The 12,019-nt window shown below is 43.5% G+C and overlaps 1 protein-coding gene across 5 annotated transcripts in view; it reads left to right on the forward strand.

The window, feature by feature from the left end:
- ZNF281 (zinc finger protein 281) overlaps positions 1-12,019 on the forward strand; it is an 849,413-nt gene that overhangs the window by 34,078 nt on the left and 803,316 nt on the right. For all 5 annotated transcript variants that reach the window (XM_044055344.1, XM_044055339.1, XM_044055340.1 and 2 more), the window contains exon 2: positions 8,018-8,147. The gene's annotated coding sequence lies outside the window, so the exon portion shown is untranslated. The remainder of the gene's footprint in view (positions 1-8,017; positions 8,148-12,019) is intronic.

Below are 12,019 nucleotides of genomic sequence, written 5' to 3' on the forward strand. Positions count from 1 at the left end.
GTGATCTTGTATTTTATGAGAGAGTCTCTGTGAAACTTGAGATTGTGTCTTTTGCTAATGCCTGCTCTGACAAATTAATGCATTTGTAATCATCCCATACTCCTGATCATTGGCCCCATTCATGTTTTGCAAAAGCTTTCATTGGTCCATTTGGCTTGGTGCCATCTTTCCTGATTGATGTATCACTCAGAGCTGTCGAGATGCACCTTGTGGTGTTCCTCCCTTGTTGGTCGTTTTAGTGGTAGAACTGTCTTTGGCTTAGTCATTGATTTGAAACTGCCTTATACCTTTGACTGCAGCTATAATGGTGTGTAGTACCGGTTTAACATTTGGAGAACTGATGCGGGGGGTAAGCTCTCAGCACTGGACTCTCCCACGTTCTCCATTTAGAACAGGAGTCTTCTTTGTAGTCAATGAAAGGTACAGTATTAGGACTTTCATATGGAAAATGTTATAAAAAGATGCAGACTTTCACCAGTTTTAAACATTAGTTTGGGGAGTGTTAATGTATGCCTTTCACAGACAGACAAAGTTAGGAACAGTTGTGTTACTCTGCATAGCCTTGCAAGGACCTACACACACACACACACACACACACACACACACACACACACACACACACACCAACACACCTGTTGTAGAGTTGATTTAGGTTTGATTACCAGGAGCTGTCTTGACACGGGTAAGCCTCACTGGCTGTGTGAACAGTATTTACTAACCAGCACAATTGTGTAATAGTAGTAATTTGCCATAAAAGCTCATTTGGCATCTGAGACATCCTCTCAGATTTGATGCAGTGATACGGTACACACCTGGGCTCCCCTGCAGCATTGTTTGTCGCATTTAATTATTATTTTTTAATTTTATAACAGTGCTCTTCTTTGTCTTCATATTCAGTGTAAAATTGCTCTATTTTCTTGCAGGCTGGTGATGGGGCAGGAGCTCATTGCATTTGTGTGGTTCATTTTTAGTTTTGGGGGTTTGTGAAGATGTGTTAGCTGTTGGCTACATTTGCTTATCTTTTGGAATCTTTTCAGCTTTCAAGCCACTACTGCACTTGCTGATGCATGTACCAATTAGACATCTGAGGATGTGTGCATAGACGGTAGTTTGTGATCATTCTTTTGTAGCATGATAGAATTGAGGGACCACATTTTCCGAGGAAATGTGCTGTAACCCGATTGTCATATAGTAGCCCTTTATTTCCAGATGTTTATGAAACTTGCGTCCAGTTCATAATATGTCCTGGGTTTCTGTAGAGTGTCACTACACTCGTTATGATAATGGTTATATTATTTTTGCTTCCATTTTGCAAAGTACCGTTTGGAGAGAGAACTTAATATAGTGTCCTGCTAGCATTTAATTTCACTAACATCTTCAGATTAGGAAACCGAGAGTAGCTCTGAAGTGAGCAAATGTTACTTTACTATCCTAACACTAAGTAAAATACCTGGGCTTATTCTATAAAGTTCTTACTGGAAAACAAGGTATGCATTTCCACAGACAGGCAAAGTCAGGAACAGGCCTGAGTAGCTTTACTGTCTGGGCATGCTGCGCATAACAGTACTGTGCTTGGTCTTTCTACAGGTGGAGTGATTTACAAAGTTATAGCCATGTACTTTATTTTTAGACACAATTCACAAGTTACTATGTGCGTGCAGATGAGATGTCCAGATGTTATAAGTCAGGGTATTCACGATACAAATGTTTAATGAAAAAAACAGATCGAGGATCACGTCAGTCTCCCTGCTAGACAGGGGTCCAGGGAAGTAAATAGTGTGGGAAGAAATAGCCAGGGAAGTGTTATGGCTAGGCTTGTATAGGCCCTAGGGCCAATAGCCTAGTACCAACCTATGAACCTATAAGATGATGATCTTGTTTCACTGTTTGTCATTTACATTTGGGTAATCTGCTTGCATCTTGTTTCACTGTTTGTCATTTACATTTGGGTAATCTGCTTGCAGGTTGCCCTGATTAACAAAGTCTTGGGTCCTGCATCGGTTGCTGTCCCTTCTTCCATGACGTCAGGGGTATAAAACATGCAGCCGATGCCATTACATTAGTCTTTCTTGCCGTGCAGTGCTCGAAGCAGAAGCAGTTAGCAAGTGCTGGTTGGCCAACTCCTGAAATTTTCATTTTCGAGTGTCAGAACCAAAGTCTTCAACTAAAAGCTAAGTATCCCGTTGGGGGAACTTTTTTTCTTGCTCCTTACAGATGTCAGTAAAAGTTAATAATTGCATTACTTGTGGAAAGCAAATACCTCATAAAGATTTTCATTCGTACTGTATTCTTTGCCTAGGCCCTGACCACGATGTACCTTGCTGTCTGCTTTGTGCTTTATTTAATCAGCGCACTATCCATCGTCTGTATATTTTTGCCTCTAAATATTTCGGTTCTTTGTTTAATTATCCAGAAATGTCGTCGGTTAGCCATCAGACTACCGAGATTCTGAAAAAACGCAAAGATAAAGCCAGAGACAGGCCACCGAAGTCCAAAACTGCCGGCGACGCTTCTCCTAAGCCAGTCGCCGTTCGCCGGTACTCAGTGAGGCACTTTCACAGCCCCTGATACCAGCTACTTCTGATTCGCAGGCCTCTACTGAGACCCATTCTGAGTCTGGTATGCCGCGATGTACTTAAACTATGGAACTCGCAGATGTTTCTACCTTGGATGGGTCCAGAGCCACAGTGCAGGCGCCGGTTTCTGAGGGTGTATTCAGGCCTATGGGCTTGCATATTAAATCGATGCCTCCTTCATTACTAAGGCCACAATCTCAATCTATGTCTAAAAAACTGACGCCCAGGCCACATGCTCAGGCCCCTATGCCTAAAACACACACGATAAAAATGGCTGAAGATCTAATAACTCTAATCAGGGATAACCCCCCCCCCCCTTTTAAGAGACCTAGGGCTGAGCTTGATTATGAATCTTCTGATTAGGATTCTGTTTTTTCTGACTCTTCTGATAACCAGGATTTGTCCTTGCCTACTTATGAGGATTCTGATGCAGAATCTTCCCTCTGTTCCCCTCCTGAGGATTTTTCTTTTGGGGAAACCTTACATACTCGGGAGCATTTTCACTGGGAAAGCCAGGAATGTTCTTCAAAAAAAGATTTGGGGATTTCCTTCTCCTACCTCAGCATAGGCCTTTGGCTACTCCTCCTGTACTAGACATTGTTGTTGATGCTTTCTCGGAATCCAGTTTGGCCCCTGATTCCCTGCCTCCTGCTCCCAGTAAACCTGACAGATTCTACAGGGTCCCAGAGTCCCACAAGTTCCTTTTCAAAAATCCTTTTGCAGATCCAGAGATTATTTTGCAGGGCCCCAAGGGCATATTAAGGCTTCTACTGCTAAAAATCCTACCCCTTCTGATAGCGTTTCCAGGGTGCTGGATAGATGGGGTAAAAAGGTTTATGCTTCAGCAACCTTGGCCATTAGAGCTTTAATTTCATATGTTAAAATATCAGCGACATGTTATTGGACTGCTTAAACAGAAAATGATGTTGATTCCTGACTGTGTGGAAAATAAAGATTTGCAGGATTTAATGCGTTCTGTGAACAAGTTGGAAAACATACTTTGCAATGTGGTTTTGATTCTTTAGAGGCCTCTTGCAGGGCTGCTGTTACTGGGTCTGTGCTTAGAAGGCATGCTTGGCTTAAGGAGCAATCTTTGCCTGATCTTCTTAAAGCTAAATTGTTGGATGCTCCTTTAAATCGGGACCGCCTATTTGGCAAGGCTGAAGAAGTTCTTAAAAATATGGAATATAAAGCTAAATCTATGCAAACTGTTAAAGATTTTTTTTTTACAAGTTCAGCCTCCTAGATTTAGTAGGCACTGGCCCTCTAAGAACTGGTCCTTTCCAGGCCCTTCCAGGTCTTCTCAAGCCAACCCCAGACACAGCATAAACCCCAGGTTTCAGTCCCAGGGGACTCGCAGAACTAAGCAGTGGGGGGCCTCCACTTCCAAGTCTGGGAATAACAAGACTTTCCCCTATGGTAAACTGTCTCAATGACGCCTCCACTTCCAAGTCTGGGAATAACAAGACTTTCCCCTATGGTAAACTGTCTCAATGACTTCCTTTTAAAATTTCCAAGCCCTTCTCTTCTGACTGCCCCTTTGGGGGGAAAGATTGCTCTTCATGCAAAGAACTGGGAACTCATTACCTAGGGCAGATGGGTTTTAAATAGTGTCCCAGGGATACAGATTTCACTTCCACATGTTGCCAACGCCAAGTGGGTGGCCGGACCTACCCCCAAATCAGTGGGCAGAGGCTCAAAAACAAGTACTTTCTCTCAAGCATGGGGGCTATTCAGCTGGTACCAGAAGAGGAAAAGGGACATGGTTTCTACTCGAGACTTTTCCTGGTACCCAGAAAAGACAAATCATGGCATCTTATCCTGGACCTGTTTACTCTAAACACCTTTCTGGAGATTCAAAATTCAAGAAGCTTACTCTTCACCAATTACTTCCTATGCTAGGCAAAGACGCCTGGTTGGCAACATTAGATTTGAAAGAAGCATACCTGCACATCCCAGTCAGGGAATCTTGCAGAAGATGCCTACACTTCAAAGCAGGTTACACACACCATCAGTTCTCTGCACTGCCCTTTGGCTTATCTACTGCGCCCAAGGTATTCACAAAGTGCCTAGCTCCAGTTATTGCATTTTGCAGGCAAAGAAATATTCAAATATACCCATACCTGGACGATCGTCTAATTCAGGCAGAAAGCTAGGACATACATTTGAATCATCTGGCCTTTGTAAAAAGGGTACTAATTTGTCTGTGGTACACCATAAACGAAAAGTCACAAGTGGTACCCTGTCAACAAATTACATTCCTGGGAGCAAGTTTGAATACAACTTCCCAGATGGCTTACCTCACGCCAGAAAAGCAAATTCATTTGACAACCTACTTCAAACAAGCGGCCACAAAAACCCTGTTATCTGCAAGACAAATACTGCAATCCTTGGGGTTCATGGCCTCCTGCATTCTTCTAATTCTGTATGCAAGACTGCATATGAGGAAACTACAGTGGTATCTAAAAATCCTATGGAGTCAACATTCTCACAGCCTAGAAACTATGATTCCTATTATTCCTTGCCTATGCCTAGAGTTCCTTTGGTGGACAGAGGCCACACACCACCCCCTGCTGCCCAAACCCTAACAGATGCATCTGACTTATGCATGGGGGGGGGCTCACCTGACAGGCAAGTGCATTTGGGGCAAATTGAACTCAAGTCAAATGCACCTGCATATCAATCAGAAAGAAATGTTAGTGGTACAGAATGCTCTGACAGCCTTTAAGGAAGACATTCTTCCAGGACAACTAGTGTTAAAGATGGACAACACCATGGTTATGTGGTATATAAACAAGCAGGGGGGGTACACATTCTTACCCCTTCTGCAGACTAGCCATGGCATTGTGGAACACAGCCTTGAGCTACCAAGTGCCACCTTTAAGCTCAATTCCTGCCAGGAAAATTAAATACACTGGCAGACGGACTAAGCAGAAACCTCATGGGACCCACATGAGTGGAAACTGGAACCAAGGATTTTCAACATGTTGACAAGCGAATGGGGGAGCCCAGATCTAGACCTGCTAGTCTCCCCCCGGAACTACCAATTGGACAGATTTGCACAAGGACTCCCCACAAACAAGCCTGGAAAGTGGATGTTTTGTCCTTCAGCTGGAAAAACCCATCAGTCTGTGCCTTTTTCCCCCGCTGCCTCTGCTCTCCAAAGTACTACTAAAAGTCAAACGGGACAAACAAGGATGATTTTGATTGCTTCAGACTGGCCGCACCAACAGTGGTACCCCCTCCTGTGCAGTGTGTCACTGATATCTCCATGGCACCTGCCTCAGACTCCTTCCCTGCTCTCTCAGCAGGAGAACCAGATTCTGCACCCTCAGCTTCCAACACTGAACATTGCAGCATGGCTACTTGCTTAAACTTTCCCTTACCATCCCTCAGCAAACCTGTGATGGATGTCATCTTAGAGGCAAGGAGGCCTAGTACTAGAAAATCTTGTGCTGAAAAATGGAAAAGATTCTGTGCCTGGAACCAGTCTCCAGGGATGAGCACAGCAGTGCCGAATTTACATCAGATTTTACAATACTTTAACTGAGATGCTTCACAAGGGCCTGTCTTTTTTTTTTTTTTTTTCCCTCCATTAAAATCGGACCTTAACTTTGTATTTGAGAGAGTCACTCTACCTCCTTTCGAGCCAGCTGCTACTGCAGACTTAAAATTTCTTTCTTGGAAAACAGCTTTCCTTTTAGCTATCACTTCAGCTAGAAGGGTATCTGAATTACAGGCCCTTATGGCAGTGGAGCCTTTCTTCATCTTCCATGCGGACAGGGTGTCACTCGGAACCAATCCATCCTTCATGCCCAAGGTGGTATCCAGTGTGGCTCTTAATCAGTCCATTCATTTGCCAGCCTTCTTTCCCAATCCACAGAACAAAGGGGAACGGATACTGCATTCCTTGGATGTGCACAGACAACTTAGATTCTACTTGGACAGGACTAAACCTCAAAGAAAATCTGAACAACTGCTGGTAGCATTTGCTGCAAGGGCAGAGGGGAAGGCTATTTCAAAACTAACCATTTTAAATGGATAAGTCTTTGCATTCATTTCTTTTGTAAGCACCATGGAAAACCGATCCCCCAGGGGATCAGACCTCACTCCACCAGGGCTGCATCTACTTCTTCAGCCTTTCTCAGAGGCGTTCCTACCAGGGGCATCCTAGAAGCTGCTACATGGAGTTCTCTGCATACTTTCACCAAGCATTATCATTTGCCAATTTTCTATAAATCCAGAGCTGGCTTTGCCACTGCAGTCTTGCAGGGCCTTATAGCTGGCCCTAATGCTATCTAAACTCCTCCTCCCAACCGTAGCTTTGGGAATCTGCCCAGATGTAATGACTGCAACAGTGAAACACGAAAAACGTAGTACAGTTGTTTACACTTAACAAAAATGTAGATGTTCAAGTGTATTCACTGTTGCAGTCCTGGTTACCCTCCCTCCTAACTTCTTTCGGCTGTACCTATACTTTCCTTTACTATGCTTAAAAGCCTTTTTGGTGTATTTGCTTTTTTGTTGGAGGTATACCTTTGTGTTTTTATGTTTAATTGCTTCCCATGTGGGGGGCACCTGACATCTGGGGCAAGAAAAACTGATGTAATGGTGTCAGCTGCATGTTTTATACCCCTGACGACCTGACGTCATGGAAAAAGGAACAGCAACCAATGCAGGACTTTGTTAATCAGGTCGACCTGAGGGCAACCTGCAAGCAGATTACCCAAATGTAATGACTGCAGTAGTGAATACAGTCTAGCATCTACATTTATGGTAAGTGTACACAACTGTACTTTTTCATGACACTTGTATAGCTGTACTCAGAATTAAGAAGTGATGTAATTTTGCAGTGCTTCTAATTTAGAAGTCTGAAAGCGGTTTGGTGTGGAGGGATAACCAGTAGATATTCTAACAAATTTATTCTTTGGCAGCTGTGTTTCCCTGTAAAGAATACTTTCAGGAATATTTTTGCATTAAAATTAACTGGTAGTGATGTACACTGTAGCCGCCAAAGCTTGAGACGTGACTGTCCTTTAGCTATGTGCAGCCCCCAAAAGAAAATGGGGCAGAGTGGCTTTAGTGTGGCTAGATGCAAGTATACGCATGCACAATATTCTTGTCGATGTGTGGGTTGGTGTAGGCACTAGAACTGTAGTTGCAGGTGTAGGATGCAGTTTAAGTCAGTGTGGCATGAGTTGTCCTTGGAGAAATGCCAGAACCACTTGAAGTCATTCCCTCCTTTTGGGGAAAGAGTGGCTGTTTGCAATTGGAAGTCATCAACTGTTTTATTTAAACTGTATATGCTAATTGGCATTTGATAAGGTAGACTTAGTTTTTCTGATTATATTATGAACTGGTTCAAGCTTTTGTTTTCGGAATTAATTTGTGTATTTTTTTTAGTTTTAACAACTGCTTATTTTTTTATTTGTCTGTCTTAGTTTGGTGATTTGGGCGAACAAGTGGGACTGGAATGAGGTGGAGCCGGAATAGGCATCTGCAAGCTGAGAGCGGCAGAGCTGTTGTGAAACAGAAGAACATTTTTTTGTGCAAGTTTGTTTTAAAAATACGGTAAGAGTTAATGTTTGTTAAAATGTAGAGTTGCAATCCTACCAGTCCTGTGTAGCAAAGAGATTGTAGAACTGATTTTGATGTGTTGGGCTGCTGCTGCTGTTTGAGCATTTCAGTGTACCTCAAACACGCATACATAGAAAACAATTTCACAGCAATTTTTTAGCAAGCTTATGAGTGCCTTTGTGTAGTGCATACACAGCAGAAAGCACTCAGTGCATAAATACATTAATGAAAGCAGTTAATTCACCTCCAAACTGCAAGGAGTCTTCAACCAAAACATTCCTTTCCTGTGCTCTATTCATTCAGTATTTCTCAGTCCATGGAACTTTTCGCTCTAAGAAAACAAAGGAACTTCGTTAAGGGCCACACATTTGCGTGTGTGTACTCTCGCAAATTTTTCTCCTCTCATTTTTGGTGCTTTGGCAGAAGGAGTGAAATTTCTTTCTAGTTAAGTAGTCTGTTCATTCTTTGCTATTGATTCAAAGGCTGTGTACATATTCAGAGTGATTTTATACTGTTCCTCTGCATGCATACTCTTCCATTAATAGGATTAGTTGATTAACAGCATCAACCAGTGCAAATGCACAAGTTATCAGTAACTCAAAGCTGTGTCTGTGTGTGTGTCTGTGTCTATATATCTATATATATCTATATATATATATCTATATATCTATATATCTATATATATATATATATATATATATATCTATATATATATATATATATATATATATATATATATATATATATATATATATGTATGTAATCTCTATATAGACACACACACACAGGTTCGTAGGTAGGTACTAGGCTATCTGCCCGAGGGCATTTATAAGCCTAGCCAGAGTGTGTCTGCATTCACCGCCCCATTGATTAATTAACTGATCCTCTGTCATGCAGAGCCAATTAAGTGATTCCAGGGGTGTATTTTCTGTTACCCATCCACTTGTCAAGGTTTCTCTTGAGTGTTAGTGAGGGGCTCTGCCTGATGTAATTTGGATTTTTGTTACAAAGCATGGGGAGTCTGTGACAGGAATCTATCCCTCAAGCATGTTCTATTTATTGTTGTGGCGAGGTTTAACTCACTAGAGCGCATGGCTCGCAGTGACTTGGATCTCTTTAGGTGGAGCATGTCCATCAATTCTGAGTTGGACATAGCTTTGTAAGTCAGGCAGAGATCACCTCTGAGTAAGCGATATGACACTGAGTAAAGCCAGAGTTTTTTCAGTCGGGCTGCATAGGACATATGTTTGAGACCAGTTATCCTCTTGGTGAGGTACTTTTGTGGTCTTTCCAGCTGTTGGAAGTGTCTTGTGAGGTACATTCCAAATGGGGCATTGTACTCTATGATGGGTCTGAGTGACGAGTAGAGGGGCACTATAACCTCTTTATTTCTAGATGCGAACCCTTTAGATGGGCCACATAGGATTTCCTAACTACTTTGGCAAAATGATTGTCAAAGGAGAGATTACTATCTACCTGGGTCCCCAGATCTCTTATTACCTCTTCTGTATTAATGGGGCTGCCACCTATGTGGTAATTTGTGGGTGTTTTGTTTTTTCCAAGTGGGGTGACTATGCATTTTTTGGCATTTAGCTTGAGGCTATGACTTTGACACCAGGTGTCTGTCTCAGTAAGGCCCTTTTGGAGGATGTCTGTGTCAGCCGGAGAGTCAATTATGGCTCCCAGTTTGCAGTAATCGGTGAACTTGGTTAGCCATAGTCCTCCTGTGTTTGCCTGTACTTCTCTGAGAAGTATATGCCGAACAGTAGGGGTCCCAGGACTGAGCCTTGCGGGACACCACTTGTGGCTGGTTTAGAGTGGGACCTGGAGCCCGCTATTCTTACTGTGTGAGTTCTGTCTGTAAGCCAGTTGGCAACCCATCTCGTGACATAGAGGTTTATGTTCAGGCTGGTGAGTTTCTGTGTAATACCAGAGTGGGGAATGGTGTTGAAAGCCTTGGCGAGGTCAAGGTAGGTTGTGTGAACCACCTTTCTCTCGTCTGTGGCCTTGGTGACTGTCTCGAAGAAGTCAGCCAGGTTTAGTAGGCATGATCTGCCCTTAACAAAGCCGAACTGGGTCGGGTCAAGTGTTTGGAGGTTCCCAATGTCTTTGTTAATGAGTTCCATGATGATGCGCTCCATAGGCTTGCAGACCAGGCTAGTCAGACTTATGGGGCGATAGTTACCAGGGTCAGTTGTGGCCCCTCCTTTGTGGAGAGGAATAACCATTGTTGTGTGCCATTCTGTGGGCATGTAGCCTGTGGAGAGGCTGAGGTTGAACAGCGTGTTTAGGTTGTGGGTTAGTTCGTTCTGTAGTTCGTGCAAGATGCAGCCTGGGACACCATCTGGTCTCATTGACGCTGTGTTTTTGGCACTTGAAAGGGCTGTTTTCACCTGTACGTCTGTGATTTTTGGGACACTACACTTTTCCGGTATTGTTGTGGGCCCTTTTGGAGGTGAGAGGGGAGGGTGAAGTTGAGTCCGTCTGCCAGGATGTTGGCAATATCAGTAGGTTCAGTATATTTTGTGCTATTTTGCACTAGTTCAGTGCATATCTGCAAGTTGCCACTTAGATTCTTAACATTAGCTAAAGAAGGCTTTGTGGTTATCTTTTGAATCCTTGGCTATTTTTCTTTCTAAGTTAGCCTTGGATGATTTCATGAGGGACCTCAGTTTCTTACTGATACTGATCAGGGATGTCTTTCCTTCTTGGGATTTGCTTTTTTTTTCTGAACTAGTTTACTCCTCCTATTGTATAGCCTGTTAGTTGCAGGGGGTCCATCAAACTGGTTTCCTTCTCTTAGAGGAGTGGGTCTTGGTTTTGCTAGGGATGGCACGATCCATGCATCCTTGTAGGTGCTCATAGAGTGCATTTGTAAAGGTTTCTGCATCTTGGGCAGTGTTATCCTTTAGCGTGGGGGCTGTGAAACTTACCACCTCTGTCTTAAGTAGGGTGAAGTTTGCTTTAGAAAAGTTTTTTACTTTGGCTTCCTTAGTTTGGGGCGGTGGTGGGGTGTGGGCATCCAGAATGATTAGTTTATGGTCTGATCTAACCAGTGACTGGTTGACCTCCGGTGTGGAACACCTGTTGCCCATGTTGATGATGACCAGGTCCAATATGTTTTCACCTCTGGTAGGGGAGTTTACCAGCTGATCCAGGGCGTTTGCGTTGATGAATTCCAGGAAGCGCTGGGCTTGGGAATTTGTACTAGAGTAGTTTTCCCAGTGAATGGTAGGGTAATTGAAATCGCCCAGTATCAGGGTGTTTTGTAGAACCTTCGTTTTCCAGTGTCTCCAGAAAGGTGGAGTGCTGGTCCTGGGTCATGGAGGGTGATCTGTAACAGCAGGCCACAATTTGCATTGCAGATTTGCCCAATGTTAGTTGCACATGGATGATCTCAGAGGTATCCTGCTGTGCCACTAACCTGGAGGTGTAGGTATCCTTGATGAATATGGATAAACCCCCTCCTTTTGTGTTTTGGTCCATGTTCTGTGGCCGAAACGTGTGGCATGAGTTGTAGCCCGGTAGTGCTGGGGTGCTTTCTGGAGCCTTGAACCAGGTTTCAGTTACTGTACAGATGTCGACGTTCTCCATACTGAGGAGTGCTTCGAGCGCGTGCATTTTGAGATTTAAACTCCTGGCATTGAGTAGCATAACCCTCAGTTTTTTGTTAATTGTGCTGTTTACGGAGGTGGGTTTGACTTTTGAGCCTTGCCTAAAAAAGGCACTATGGGGGCAGAGCCTTGGCCAGTATTCGAAAGCCTAGGGGTGACAGGTGCAAGCAGTCTCTTGCGAAGCAACGCGGCTTGTCGAGCATGTCGTCCCAGGCTGACAGACACTGGATCCCATTTGAATGACTCCAGAAG

This window comes from Protopterus annectens, chromosome 13.part0 (assembly GCF_019279795.1).
Source record: "Protopterus annectens isolate FY-2018-M chromosome 13.part0, PAN1.0, whole genome shotgun sequence".
Taxonomy (NCBI): domain Eukaryota; kingdom Metazoa; phylum Chordata; order Ceratodontiformes; family Protopteridae; genus Protopterus; species Protopterus annectens.